At 54.6% G+C, this 13,425-nt stretch overlaps 14 non-coding genes and 1 pseudogene across 14 annotated transcripts; all 15 read left to right on the top strand.

Moving 5' to 3' along the window:
• The first annotated feature begins 438 nt into the window (after positions 1-438).
• Positions 439-557, top strand: LOC138643795 (5S ribosomal RNA). Its single transcript, XR_011314308.1, has one exon. It is a non-coding gene; the product is annotated as a 5S ribosomal RNA (ribosomal RNA).
• A 641-nt stretch (positions 558-1,198) lies between these two features.
• Positions 1,199-1,318, top strand: LOC138644004 (5S ribosomal RNA). The gene has a single exon (XR_011314509.1). It is a non-coding gene; the product is annotated as a 5S ribosomal RNA (ribosomal RNA).
• A 909-nt stretch (positions 1,319-2,227) lies between these two features.
• LOC138643796 (5S ribosomal RNA) lies at positions 2,228-2,346 on the top strand. Its single transcript, XR_011314309.1, has one exon. It is a non-coding gene; the product is annotated as a 5S ribosomal RNA (ribosomal RNA).
• Positions 2,347-2,987: 641 nt separating this feature from the next.
• LOC138644005 (5S ribosomal RNA) lies at positions 2,988-3,107 on the top strand. The gene has a single exon (XR_011314510.1). It is a non-coding gene; the product is annotated as a 5S ribosomal RNA (ribosomal RNA).
• A 909-nt stretch (positions 3,108-4,016) lies between these two features.
• LOC138643797 (5S ribosomal RNA) lies at positions 4,017-4,135 on the top strand. The gene has a single exon (XR_011314310.1). It is a non-coding gene; the product is annotated as a 5S ribosomal RNA (ribosomal RNA).
• A 642-nt stretch (positions 4,136-4,777) lies between these two features.
• On the top strand, positions 4,778-4,897 carry LOC138644006 (5S ribosomal RNA). Its single transcript, XR_011314511.1, has one exon. It is a non-coding gene; the product is annotated as a 5S ribosomal RNA (ribosomal RNA).
• A 909-nt stretch (positions 4,898-5,806) lies between these two features.
• LOC138643803 (5S ribosomal RNA) lies at positions 5,807-5,925 on the top strand. The gene has a single exon (XR_011314316.1). It is a non-coding gene; the product is annotated as a 5S ribosomal RNA (ribosomal RNA).
• A 641-nt stretch (positions 5,926-6,566) lies between these two features.
• Positions 6,567-6,676, top strand: LOC138644192 (5S ribosomal RNA; annotated as a pseudogene).
• A 923-nt stretch (positions 6,677-7,599) lies between these two features.
• LOC138643892 (5S ribosomal RNA) lies at positions 7,600-7,718 on the top strand. Its single transcript, XR_011314402.1, has one exon. It is a non-coding gene; the product is annotated as a 5S ribosomal RNA (ribosomal RNA).
• A 641-nt stretch (positions 7,719-8,359) lies between these two features.
• Positions 8,360-8,479, top strand: LOC138644007 (5S ribosomal RNA). Its single transcript, XR_011314512.1, has one exon. It is a non-coding gene; the product is annotated as a 5S ribosomal RNA (ribosomal RNA).
• A 909-nt stretch (positions 8,480-9,388) lies between these two features.
• LOC138643804 (5S ribosomal RNA) lies at positions 9,389-9,507 on the top strand. Its single transcript, XR_011314317.1, has one exon. It is a non-coding gene; the product is annotated as a 5S ribosomal RNA (ribosomal RNA).
• A 641-nt stretch (positions 9,508-10,148) lies between these two features.
• Positions 10,149-10,268, top strand: LOC138644010 (5S ribosomal RNA). Its single transcript, XR_011314514.1, has one exon. It is a non-coding gene; the product is annotated as a 5S ribosomal RNA (ribosomal RNA).
• A 915-nt stretch (positions 10,269-11,183) lies between these two features.
• Positions 11,184-11,302, top strand: LOC138643805 (5S ribosomal RNA). The gene has a single exon (XR_011314318.1). It is a non-coding gene; the product is annotated as a 5S ribosomal RNA (ribosomal RNA).
• Positions 11,303-11,944: 642 nt separating this feature from the next.
• On the top strand, positions 11,945-12,064 carry LOC138644011 (5S ribosomal RNA). The gene has a single exon (XR_011314515.1). It is a non-coding gene; the product is annotated as a 5S ribosomal RNA (ribosomal RNA).
• Positions 12,065-12,977: 913 nt separating this feature from the next.
• On the top strand, positions 12,978-13,096 carry LOC138643806 (5S ribosomal RNA). Its single transcript, XR_011314319.1, has one exon. It is a non-coding gene; the product is annotated as a 5S ribosomal RNA (ribosomal RNA).
• The last annotated feature ends 329 nt before the right edge of the window (positions 13,097-13,425 follow it).

Genomic DNA, 13,425 nt, shown 5'->3' on the forward strand with positions numbered 1-13,425 from the left:
ATGGTGGCGCTGAGCCTGCAGGGGCAAATAGGTGTGGCCACATGCAAGCATATGTGCGTGCTCGCTTGCGTGTGAGGTTGCGCTTCCTAGTTGTGGCGCGCTGCAGACAGTCAAAGGGGTTGTTCCCTTTCAATAAAAGTTCATCCCAGCTTGCAGGCTATTAGAAAGCAACAAACCACCCTGTACTCACCCTACCCGGGTCCACCAGAGGGTCTCAGCGCTGCTCTAGGTCTGTGGCATTAGCTGCGACGCTGACGTCACGTCGGCAGCCGATCAGTGAGCTCAGCAGCTCTGAGCAGGGCGTTCTGCCTACAAACCCTTTAAGGGAGACAGCAAAAAAGTGAAGAGAAAGGAAAGCACAAAAGGGCCTCTTACTCAGCACTGGACAGGGCAGCCAGACTGCAAAGTAGAAAAGCAGCAAGTGAGAGGCCTGTCTCTGCCTACGGCCACACCACTCTGAACACGCCCGATCTCGTCTGATCTCGGAAGCTAAGCAGAGTCAGGCCTGGTTAGTACTTGGATGGGAGACCGCCTGGGAATACCAGGTGCTGTAGGCTTTTGTTTTTCCTTCCTTCCACCAGCAGGGGTCACTCTCCTCTATGCCTTTTTTCCATTCCCTTTCACAAGGGCACACATGCTTTTTTCATTTGCTTTCACTCTTGCGCTGTTCCATCCTTGCAAAATGCCAGCATCCTTCTCATCACCGTGGGCCTCCAGCATTGTTGCTTATTTACTTTTAATACTAGGCTTCTTTTCAACAGGACCAGCGCCTCCTGCGGGCTTGGAAGCAACCGCCGGCAACCTGGTGGCCATTTTATAGGTCAAAGCAAGCAGAACACCTTTGCAGGCAACATGAGCCCCCGAAGAGCAGCTCACAGTCACTCACAACCATCTCACCCTCTTCCTTCATTCGCTCCTGGACGTCTCGATCCGCCTCAAGTTGCGGCTCCAGCTGGCTCTTTCTGTCACTTCCCCCCCAGATGAATGGTTTAGCCTGCAGGAGACCCTGCATTGAGCCATTTTTAAAGACACCTGATGCTCAGGCCCTGCTGCGGCGGGTGTTTCACTGCAAAACAAACAACGCCTATAATGGCAGCCCAGCCTTGGCATGGGCCCTACGGAGCCCGCCTCCACATGGTCAGAGTTCTCGCCACCACGCGAGCCTGAGGAAGGCTGGCCAGTCGATGGGCCAAGCAGTGTCTACTGGCCACACCACCCTGGATACGCCCGATCTCGTCTGATCTCGGAAGCAAAGCAGGGCTGGGCTTGGACAGTACTTGGATGGGAGACCTCCAGGGAACACCAGGTGCTGTAGACTGTTTTGATGACATTTTGCCCCCTTGCTCAGCTCGGCTAGTATAGAGCGGTGCCTTGCCAGAGACCGACCTTACATAACCTAGAGGCTGGATGCCCCAAGCCCCACAAGGCCTCTGAGACTGCAGCTAAGGACGCTACCCTGCCGCCTCCTCGCATGCCTCACACCGAGATCCCTGTCGTGGCTAGGAGTGCTCATTGACCCCGCAGCCTGCCTTCTGGAAATGATGGCGTTATAAACATCCCGGACTGTGAAGGGGGCAGATTTTCAGCAGGCGCCCCGGGGATGATTTTTAGAGGCTGGCCGGCCGGCCGGCAGCAGTAATGTCTTTTTCTGCAAAGAAGCTTGTGTAACTAACCCAATCAGATGGCTACCCAGGATCCAAATTCAGGGCTGGGAAGGAATTGGGGGGTGTTTTCCTGCTGAGGCACAGAAATAATCATAAGAAGAAGAAAAAACAAGAGAGTCTGACGCATGGTGGCGCTGAGCCTGCAGGGGCAAATAGGTGTGGCCACATGCAAGCATATGTGCGTGCTCGCTTGCGTGTGAGTGTGCGCTTCCTAGTTGTGGCGCGCTGCAGACAGTCAAAGGGGTTGTTCCCTTTCAATAAAAGTTCATCCCAGCTTGCAGGCTATTAGAAAGCAACAAACCACCCTGTACTCACCCTACCCGGGTCCACCAGAGGGTCTCAGCGCTGCTCTAGGTCTGTGGCATTAGCTGCGACGCTGACGTCACGTCGGCAGCCGATCAGTGAGCTCAGCAGCTCTGAGCAGGGCGTTCTGCCTACAAACCCTTTAAGGGAGACAGCAAAAAAGTGAAGAGAAAGGAAAGCACAAAAGGGCCTCTTACTCAGCACTGGACAGGGCAGCCAGACTGCAAAGTAGAAAAGCAGCAAGTGAGAGGCCTGTCTCTGCCTACGGCCACACCACTCTGAACACGCCCGATCTCGTCTGATCTCGGAAGCTAAGCAGAGTCAGGCCTGGTTAGTACTTGGATGGGAGACCGCCTGGGAATACCAGGTGCTGTAGGCTTTTGTTTTTCCTTCCTTCCACCAGCAGGGGTCACTCTCCTCTATGCCTTTTTTCCATTCCCTTTCACAAGGGCACACATGCTTTTTTCATTTGCTTTCACTCTTGCGCTGTTCCATCCTTGCAAAATGCCAGCATCCTTCTCATCACCGTGGGCCTCCAGCATTGTTGCTTATTTACTTTTAATACTAGGCTTCTTTTCAACAGGACCAGCGCCTCCTGCGGGCTTGGAAGCAACCGCCGGCAACCTGGTGGCCATTTTATAGGTCAAAGCAAGCAGAACACCTTTGCAGGGAACATGAGCCCCCGAAGAGCAGCTCACAGTCACTCACAACCATCTCACCCTCTTCCTTCATTCGCTCCTGGACGTCTCGATCCGCCTCAAGTTGCGGCTCCAGCTGGCTCTTTCTGTCACTTCCCCCCCAGATGAATGGTTTAGCCTGCAGGAGACCCTGCATTGAGCCATTTTTAAAGACACCTGATGCTCAGGCCCTGCTGCGGCGGGTGTTTCACTGCAAAACAAACAACGCCTATAATGGCAGCCCAGCCTTGGCATGGGCCCTACGGAGCCCGCCTCCACATGGTCAGAGTTCTCGCCACCACGCGAGCCTGAGGAAGGCTGGCCAGTCGATGGGCCAAGCAGTGTCTACTGGCCACACCACCCTGGATACGCCCGATCTCGTCTGATCTCGGAAGCAAAGCAGGGCTGGGCTTGGACAGTACTTGGATGGGAGACCTCCAGGGAACACCAGGTGCTGTAGACTGTTTTGATGACATTTTGCCCCCTTGCTCAGCTCGGCTAGTATAGAGCGGTGCCTTGCCAGAGACCGACCTTACATAACCTAGAGGCTGGATGCCCCAAGCCCCACAAGGCCTCTGAGACTGCAGCTAAGGACGCTACCCTGCCGCCTCCTCGCATGCCTCACACCGAGATCCCTGCCGTGGCTAGGAGTGCTCATTGACCCCGCAGCCTGCCTTCTGGAAATGATGGCGTTATAAACATCCCGGACTGTGAAGGGGGCAGATTTTCAGCAGGCGCCCCGGGGATGATTTTTAGAGGCTGGCCGGCCGGCCGGCAGCAGTAATGTCTTTTTCTGCAAAGAAGCTTGTGTAACTAACCCAATCAGATGGCTACCCAGGATCCAAATTCAGGGCTGGGAGGGAATTGGGGGGTGTTTTCCTGCTGAGGCACAGAAATAATCATAAGAAGAAGAAAAAACAAGAGAGTCTGACGCATGGTGGCGCTGAGCCTGCAGGGGCAAATAGGTGTGGCCACATGCAAGCATATGTGCGTGCTCGCTTGCGTGTGAGTGTGCGCTTCCTAGTTGTGGCGCGCTGCAGACAGTCAAAGGGGTTGTTCCCTTTCAATAAAAGTTCATCCCAGCTTGCAGGCTATTAGAAAGCAACAAACCACCCTGTACTCACCCTACCCGGGTCCACCAGAGGGTCTCAGCGCTGCTCTAGGTCTGTGGCATTAGCTGCGACGCTGACGTCACGTCGGCAGCCGATCAGTGAGCTCAGCAGCAATGAGCAGGGCGTTCTGCCTACAAACCCTTTAAGGGAGACAGCAAAAAAGTGAAGAGAAAGGAAAGCACAAAAGGGCCTCTTACTCAGCACTGGACAGGGCAGCCAGACTGCAAAGTAGAAAAGCAGCAAGTGAGAGGCCTGTCTCTGCCTACGGCCACACCACTCTGAACACGCCCGATCTCGTCTGATCTCGGAAGCTAAGCAGAGTCAGGCCTGGTTAGTACTTGGATGGGAGACCGCCTGGGAATACCAGGTGCTGTAGGCTTTTGTTTTTCCTTCCTTCCACCAGCAGGGGTCACTCTCCTCTATGCCTTTTTTCCATTCCCTTTCACAAGGGCACACATGCTTTTTTCATTTGCTTTCACTCTTGCGCTGTTCCATCCTTGCAAAATGCCAGCATCCTTCTCATCACCGTGGGCCTCCAGCATTGTTGCTTATTTACTTTTAATACTAGGCTTCTTTTCAACAGGACCAGCGCCTCCTGCGGGCTTGGAAGCAACCGCCGGCAACCTGGTGGCCATTTTATAGGTCAAAGCAAGCAGAACACCTTTGCAGGGAACATGAGCCCCCGAAGAGCAGCTCACAGTCACTCACAACCATCTCACCCTCTTCCTTCATTCGCTCCTGGACGTCTCGATCCGCCTCAAGTTGCGGCTCCAGCTGGCTCTTTCTGTCACTTCCCCCCCCAGATGAATGGTTTAGCCTGCAGGAGACCCTGCATTGAGCCATTTTTAAAGACACCTGATGCTCAGGCCCTGCTGCGGCGGGTGTTTCACTGCAAAACAAACAACGCCTATAATGGCAGCCCAGCCTTGGCATGGGCCCTACGGAGCCCGCCTCCACATGGTCAGAGTTCTCGCCACCACGCGAGCCTGAGGAAGGCTGGCCAGTCGATGGGCCAAGCAGTGTCTACTGGCCACACCACCCTGGATACGCCCGATCTCGTCTGATCTCGGAAGCAAAGCAGGGCTGGGCTTGGACAGTACTTGGATGGGAGACCTCCAGGGAACACCAGGTGCTGTAGACTGTTTTGATGACATTTTGCCCCCTTGCTCAGCTCGGCTAGTATAGAGCGGTGCCTTGCCAGAGACCGACCTTACATAACCTAGAGGCTGGATGCCCCAAGCCCCACAAGGCCTCTGAGACTGCAGCTAAGGACGCTACCCTGCCGCCTCCTCGCATGCCTCACACCGAGATCCCTGCCGTGGCTAGGAGTGCTCATTGACCCCGCAGCCTGCCTTCTGGAAATGATGGCGTTATAAACATCCCGGACTGTGAAGGGGGCAGATTTTCAGCAGGCGCCCCGGGGATGATTTTTAGAGGCTGGCCGGCCGGCCGGCAGCAGTAATGTCTTTTTCTGCAAAGAAGCTTGTGTAACTAACCCAATCAGATGGCTACCCAGGATCCAAATTCAGGGCTGGGAGGGAATTGGGGGGTGTTTTCCTGCTGAGGCACAGAAATAATCATAAGAAGAAGAAAAAACAAGAGAGTCTGACGCATGGTGGCGCTGAGCCTGCAGGGGCAAATAGGTGTGGCCACATGCAAGCATATGTGCGTGCTCGCTTGCGTGTGAGTGTGCGCTTCCTAGTTGTGGCGCGCTGCAGACAGTCAAAGGGGTTGTTCCCTTTCAATAAAAGTTCATCCCAGCTTGCAGGCTATTAGAAAGCAACAAACCACCCTGTACTCACCCTACCCGGGTCCACCAGAGGGTCTCAGCGCTGCTCTAGGTCTGTGGCATTAGCTGCGACGCTGACGTCACGTCGGCAGCCGATCAGTGAGCTCAGCAGCTCTGAGCAGGGCGTTCTGCCTACAAACCCTTTAAGGGAGACAGCAAAAAAGTGAAGAGAAAGGAAAGCACAAAAGGGCCTCTTACTCAGCACTGGACAGGGCAGCCAGACTGCAAAGTAGAAAAGCAGCAAGTGAGAGGCCTGTCTCTGCCTACGGCCACACCACTCTGAACACGCCCGATCTCGTCTGATCTCGGAAGCTAAGCAGAGTCAGGCCTGGTTAGTACTTGGATGGGAGACCGCCTGGGAATACCAGGTGCTGTAGGCTTTTGTTTTTCCTTCCTTCCACCAGCAGGGGTCACTCTCCTCTATGCCTTTTTTCCATTCCCTTTCACAAGGGCACACATGCTTTTTTCATTTGCTTTCACTCTTGCGCTGTTCCATCCTTGCAAAATGCCAGCATCCTTCTCATCACCGTGGGCCTCCAGCATTGTTGCTTATTTACTTTTAATACTAGGCTTCTTTTCAACAGGACCAGGGCCTCCTGCGGGCTTGGAAGCAACCGCCGGCAACCTGGTGGCCATTTTATAGGTCAAAGCAAGCAGAACACCTTTGCAGGCAACATGACCCCCCGAAGAGCAGCTCACAGTCACTCACAACCATCTCACCCTCTTCCTTCATTCGCTCCTGGACGTCTCGATCCGCCTCAAGTTGCGGCTCCAGCTGGCTCTTTCTGTCACTTCCCGCCCAGATGAATGGTTTAGCCTGCAGGAGACCCTGCATCGAGCCATTTTTAAAGACACCTGATGCTCAGGCCCTGCTGCGGCGGGTGTTTCACTGCAAAACAAACAACGCCTATAGTGGCAGCCCAGCCTTTGCATGGGCCCTTTGGAGTCCGCCTCCACATGGTCAGAGTTCTCGCCACCACGCGAGCCTGAGGAAGGCTGGCCAATCGATGGGCCAAGCAGTGTCTACTGGCCACACCACCCTGGATACGCCCGATCTCGGAAGCAAAGCAGGGTTGGGCTTGGACAGTACTTGGATGGGAGACCTCCAGGGAACACCAGGTGCTGTAGACCGTTTTGATGACATTTTGCCCCCTTGCTCAGCTCGGCTAGTATAGAGCGGTGCCTTGCCAGAGACCGACCTTACATAACCTAGAGGCTGGATGCCCCAAGCCCCACAAGGCCTCTGAGACTGCAGCTAAGGACGCTACCCTGCCGCCTCCTCGCATGCCTCACACCGAGATCCCTGCCGTGGCTAGGAGTGCTCATTGACCCCGCAGCCTGCCTTCTGGAAATGATGGCGTTATAAACATCCCGGACTGTGAAGGGGGCAGATTTTCAGCAGGCGCCCCGGGGATGATTTTTAGAGGCTGGCCGGCCGGCCGGCCGGCAGCAGTAATGTCTTTTTCTGCAAAGAAGCTTGTGTAACTAACCCAATCAGATGGCTACCCAGGATCCAAATTCAGGGCTGGGAAGGAGCGGGAGGGAATTGGGGGGTGTTTTCCTGCTGAGGCACAGAAATAATCATAAGAAGAAGAAAAAACAAGAGAGTCTGACGCATGGTGGCGCTGAGCCTGCAGGGGCAAATAGGTGTGGCCACATGCAAGCATATGTGCGTGCTCGCTTGCGTGTGAGGTTGCGCTTCCTAGTTGTGGCGCGCTGCAGACAGTCAAAGGGGTTGTTCCCTTTCAATAAAAGTTCATCCCAGCTTGCAGGCTATTAGAAAGCAACAAACCACCCTGTACTCACCCTACCCGGGTCCACCAGAGGGTCTCAGCGCTGCTCTAGGTCTGTGGCATTAGCTGCGACGCTGACGTCACGTCGGCAGCCGATCAGTGAGCTCAGCAGCTCTGAGCAGGGCGTTCTGCCTACAAACCCTTTAAGGGAGACAGCAAAAAAGTGAAGAGAAAGGAAAGCACAAAAGGGCCTCTTACTCAGCACTGGACAGGGCAGCCAGACTGCAAAGTAGAAAAGCAGCAAGTGAGAGGCCTGTCTCTGCCTACGGCCACACCACTCTGAACACGCCCGATCTCGTCTGATCTCGGAAGCTAAGCAGAGTCAGGCCTGGTTAGTACTTGGATGGGAGACCGCCTGGGAGTACCAGGTGCTGTAGGCTTTTGTTTTTCCTTCCTTCCACCAGCAGGGGTCACTCTCCTCTATGCCTTTTTTCCATTCCCTTTCACAAGGGCACACATGCTTTTTTCATTTGCTTTCACTCTTGCGCTGTTCCATCCTTGCAAAATGCCAGCATCCTTCTCATCACCGTGGGCCTCCAGCATTGTTGCTTATTTACTTTTAATACTAGGCTTCTTTTCAACAGGACCAGCGCCTCCTGCGGGCTTGGAAGCAACCGCCGGCAACCTGGTGGCCATTTTATAGGTCAAAGCAAGCAGAACACCTTTGCAGGCAACATGAGCCCCCGAAGAGCAGCTCACAGTCACTCACAACCATCTCACCCTCTTCCTTCATTCGCTCCTGGACGTCTCGATCCGCCTCAAGTTGCGGCTCCAGCTGGCTCTTTCTGTCACTTCCCCCCCAGATGAATGGTTTAGCCTGCAGGAGACCCTGCATTGAGCCATTTTTAAAGACACCTGATGCTCAGGCCCTGCTGCGGCGGGTGTTTCACTGCAAAACAAACAACGCCTATAATGGCAGCCCAGCCTTGGCATGGGCCCTACGGAGCCCGCCTCCACATGGTCAGAGTTCTCGCCACCACGCGAGCCTGAGGAAGGCTGGCCAGTCGATGGGCCAAGCAGTGTCTACTGGCCACACCACCCTGGATACGCCCGATCTCGTCTGATCTCGGAAGCAAAGCAGGGCTGGGCTTGGACAGTACTTGGATGGGAGACCTCCAGGGAACACCAGGTGCTGTAGACTGTTTTGATGACATTTTGCCCCCTTGCTCAGCTCGGCTAGTATAGAGCGGTGCCTTGCCAGAGACCGACCTTACATAACCTAGAGGCTGGATGCCCCAAGCCCCACAAGGCCTCTGAGACTGCAGCTAAGGACGCTACCCTGCCGCCTCCTCGCATGCCTCACACCGAGATCCCTGTCGTGGCTAGGAGTGCTCATTGACCCCGCAGCCTGCCTTCTGGAAATGATGGCGTTATAAACATCCCGGACTGTGAAGGGGGCAGATTTTCAGCAGGCGCCCCGGGGATGATTTTTAGAGGCTGGCCGGCCGGCCGGCAGCAGTAATGTCTTTTTCTGCAAAGAAGCTTGTGTAACTAACCCAATCAGATGGCTACCCAGGATCCAAATTCAGGGCTGGGAAGGAATTGGGGGGTGTTTTCCTGCTGAGGCACAGAAATAATCATAAGAAGAAGAAAAAACAAGAGAGTCTGACGCATGGTGGCGCTGAGCCTGCAGGGGCAAATAGGTGTGGCCACATGCAAGCATATGTGCGTGCTCGCTTGCGTGTGAGTGTGCGCTTCCTAGTTGTGGCGCGCTGCAGACAGTCAAAGGGGTTGTTCCCTTTCAATAAAAGTTCATCCCAGCTTGCAGGCTATTAGAAAGCAACAAACCACCCTGTACTCACCCTACCCGGGTCCACCAGAGGGTCTCAGCGCTGCTCTAGGTCTGTGGCATTAGCTGCGACGCTGACGTCACGTCGGCAGCCGATCAGTGAGCTCAGCAGCTCTGAGCAGGGCGTTCTGCCTACAAACCCTTTAAGGGAGACAGCAAAAAAGTGAAGAGAAAGGAAAGCACAAAAGGGCCTCTTACTCAGCACTGGACAGGGCAGCCAGACTGCAAAGTAGAAAAGCAGCAAGTGAGAGGCCTGTCTCTGCCTACGGCCACACCACTCTGAACACGCCCGATCTCGTCTGATCTCGGAAGCTAAGCAGAGTCAGGCCTGGTTAGTACTTGGATGGGAGACCGCCTGGGAATACCAGGTGCTGTAGGCTTTTGTTTTTCCTTCCTTCCACCAGCAGGGGTCACTCTCCTCTATGCCTTTTTTCCATTCCCTTTCACAAGGGCACACATGCTTTTTTCATTTGCTTTCACTCTTGCGCTGTTCCATCCTTGCAAAATGCCAGCATCCTTCTCATCACCGTGGGCCTCCAGCATTGTTGCTTATTTACTTTTAATACTAGGCTTCTTTTCAACAGGACCAGCGCCTCCTGCGGGCTTGGAAGCAACCGCCGGCAACCTGGTGGCCATTTTATAGGTCAAAGCAAGCAGAACACCTTTGCAGGGAACATGAGCCCCCGAAGAGCAGCTCACAGTCACTCACAACCATCTCACCCTCTTCCTTCATTCGCTCCTGGACGTCTCGATCCGCCTCAAGTTGCGGCTCCAGCTGGCTCTTTCTGTCACTTCCCCCCCAGATGAATGGTTTAGCCTGCAGGAGACCCTGCATTGAGCCATTTTTAAAGACACCTGATGCTCAGGCCCTGCTGCGGCGGGTGTTTCACTGCAAAACAAACAACGCCTATAATGGCAGCCCAGCCTTGGCATGGGCCCTACGGAGCCCGCCTCCACATGGTCAGAGTTCTCGCCACCACGCGAGCCTGAGGAAGGCTGGCCAGTCGATGGGCCAAGCAGTGTCTACTGGCCACACCACCCTGGATACGCCCGATCTCGTCTGATCTCGGAAGCAAAGCAGGGCTGGGCTTGGACAGTACTTGGATGGGAGACCTCCAGGGAACACCAGGTGCTGTAGACTGTTTTGATGACATTTTGCCCCCTTGCTCAGCTCGGCTAGTATAGAGCGGTGCCTTGCCAGAGACCGACCTTACATAACCTAGAGGCTGGATGCCCCAAGCCCCACAAGGCCTCTGAGACTGCAGCTAAGGACGCTACCCTGCCGCCTCCTCGCATGCCTCACACCGAGATCCCTGCCGTGGCTAGGAGTGCTCATTGACCCCGCAGCCTGCCTTCTGGAAATGATGGCGTTATAAACATCCCGGACTGTGAAGGGGGCAGATTTTCAGCAGGCGCCCCGGGGATGATTTTTAGAGGCTGGCCGGCCGGCAGCAGTAATGTCTTTTTCTGCAAAGAAGCTTGTGTAACTAACCCAATCAGATGGCTACCCAGGATCCAAATTCAGGGCTGGGAAGGAGCGGGAGGGAATTGGGGGGTGTTTTCCTGCTGAGGCACAGAAATAATCATAAGAAGAAGAAAAAACAAGAGAGTCTGACGCATGGTGGCGCTGAGCCTGCAGGGGCAAATAGGTGTGGCCACATGCAAGCATATGTGCGTGCTCGCTTGCGTGTGAGTGTGCGCTTCCTAGTTGTGGCGCGCTGCAGACAGTCAAAGGGGTTGTTCCCTTTCAATAAAAGTTCATCCCAGCTTGCAGGCTATTAGAAAGCAACAAACCACCCTGTACTCACCCTACCCGGGTCCACCAGAGGGTCTCAGCGCTGCTCTAGGTCTGTGGCATTAGCTGCGACGCTGACGTCACGTCGGCAGCCGATCAGTGAGCTCAGCAGCTCTGAGCAGGGCGTTCTGCCTACAAACCCTTTAAGGGAGACAGCAAAAAAGTGAAGAGAAAGGAAAGCACAAAAGGGCCTCTTACTCAGCACTGGACAGGGCAGCCAGACTGCAAAGTAGAAAAGCAGCAAGTGAGAGGCCTGTCTCTGCCTACGGCCACACCACTCTGAACACGCCCGATCTCGTCTGATCTCGGAAGCTAAGCAGAGTCAGGCCTGGTTAGTACTTGGATGGGAGACCGCCTGGGAATACCAGGTGCTGTAGGCTTTTGTTTTTCCTTCCTTCCACCAGCAGGGGTCACTCTCCTCTATGCCTTTTTTCCATTCCCTTTCACAAGGGCACACATGCTTTTTTCATTTGCTTTCACTCTTGCGCTGTTCCATCCTTGCAAAATGCCAGCATCCTTCTCATCACCGTGGGCCTCCAGCATTGTTGCTTATTTACTTTTAATACTAGGCTTCTTTTCAACAGGACCAGCGCCTCCTGCGGGCTTGGAAGCAACCGCCGGCAACCTGGTGGCCATTTTATAGGTCAAAGCAAGCAGAACACCTTTGCAGGGAACATGAGCCCCCGAAGAGCAGCTCACAGTCACTCACAACCATCTCACCCTCTTCCTTCATTCGCTCCTGGACGTCTCGATCCGCCTCAAGTTGCGGCTCCAGCTGGCTCTTTCTGTCACTTCCCCCCCCAGATGAATGGTTTAGCCTGCAGGAGACCCTGCATTGAGCCATTTTTAAAGACACCTGATGCTCAGGCCCTGCTGCGGCGGGTGTTTCACTGCAAAACAAACAACGCCTATAATGGCAGCCCAGCCTTGGCATGGGCCCTACGGAGCCCGCCTCCACATGGTCAGAGTTCTCGCCACCACGCGAGCCTGAGGAAGGCTGGCCAGTCGATGGGCCAAGCAGTGTCTACTGGCCACACCACCCTGGATACGCCCGATCTCGTCTGATCTCGGAAGCAAAGCAGGGCTGGGCTTGGACAGTACTTGGATGGGAGACCTCCAGGGAACACCAGGTGCTGTAGACTGTTTTGATGACATTTTGCCCCCTTGCTCAGCTCGGCTAGTATAGAGCGGTGCCTTGCCAGAGACCGACCTTACATAACCTAGAGGCTGGATGCCCCAAGCCCCACAAGGCCTCTGAGACTGCAGCTAAGGACGCTACCCTGCCGCCTCCTCGCATGCCTCACACCGAGATCCCTGCCGTGGCTAGGAGTGCTCATTGACCCCGCAGCCTGCCTTCTGGAAATGATGGCGTTATAAACATCCCGGACTGTGAAGGGGGCAGATTTTCAGCAGGCGCCCCGGGGATGATTTTTAGAGGCTGGCCGGCCGGCCGGCCGGCAGCAGTAATGTCTTTTTCTGCAAAGAAGCTTGTGTAACTAACCCAATCAGATGGCTACCCAGGATCCAAATTCAGGGCTGGGAGGGAATTGGGGGGTGTTTTCCTGCTGAGGCACAGAAATAATCATAAGAAGAAGAAAAAACAAGAGAGTCTGACGCATGGTGGCGCTGAGCCTGCAGGGGCAAATAGGTGTGGCCACATGCAAGCATATGTGCGTGCTCGCTTGCGTGTGAGTGTGCGCTTCCTAGTTGTGGCGCGCTGCAGACAGTCAAAGGGGTTGTTCCCTTTCAATAAAAGTTCATCCCAGCTTGCAGGCTATTAGAAAGCAACAAACCACCCTGTACTCACCCTACCCGGGTCCACCAGAGGGTCTCAGCGCTGCTCTAGGTCTGTGGCATTAGCTGCGACGCTGACGTCACGTCGGCAGCCGATCAGTGAGCTCAGCAGCTCTGAGCAGGGCGTTCTGCCTACAAACCCTTTAAGGGAGACAGCAAAAAAGTGAAGAGAAAGGAAAGCACAAAAGGGCCTCTTACTCAGCACTGGACAGGGCAGCCAGACTGCAAAGTAGAAAAGCAGCAAGTGAGAGGCCTGTCTCTGCCTACGGCCACACCACTCTGAACACGCCCGATCTCGTCTGATCTCGGAAGCTAAGCAGAGTCAGGCCTGGTTAGTACTTGGATGGGAGACCGCCTGGGAATACCAGGTGCTGTAGGCTTTTGTTTTTCCTTCCTTCCACCAGCAGGGGTCACTCTCCTCTATGCCTTTTTTCCATTCCCTTTCACAAGGGCACACATGCTTTTTTCATTTGCTTTCACTCTTGCGCTGTTCCATCCTTGCAAAATGCCAGCATCCTTCTCATCACCGTGGGCCTCCAGCATTGTTGCTTATTTACTTTTAATACTAGGCTTCTTTTCAACAGGACCAGGGCCTCCTGCGGGCTTGGAAGCAACCGCCGGCAACCTGGTGGCCATTTTATAGGTCAAAGCAAGCAGAACACCTTTGCAGGCAACATGACCCCCCGAAGAGCAGCTCACAGTCACTCAC

The sequence above is a fragment of the Ranitomeya imitator genome, chromosome 6, assembly GCF_032444005.1.
Source record: "Ranitomeya imitator isolate aRanImi1 chromosome 6, aRanImi1.pri, whole genome shotgun sequence".
In the NCBI taxonomy this organism is placed as follows: Eukaryota; Metazoa; Chordata; class Amphibia; order Anura; family Dendrobatidae; genus Ranitomeya; species Ranitomeya imitator.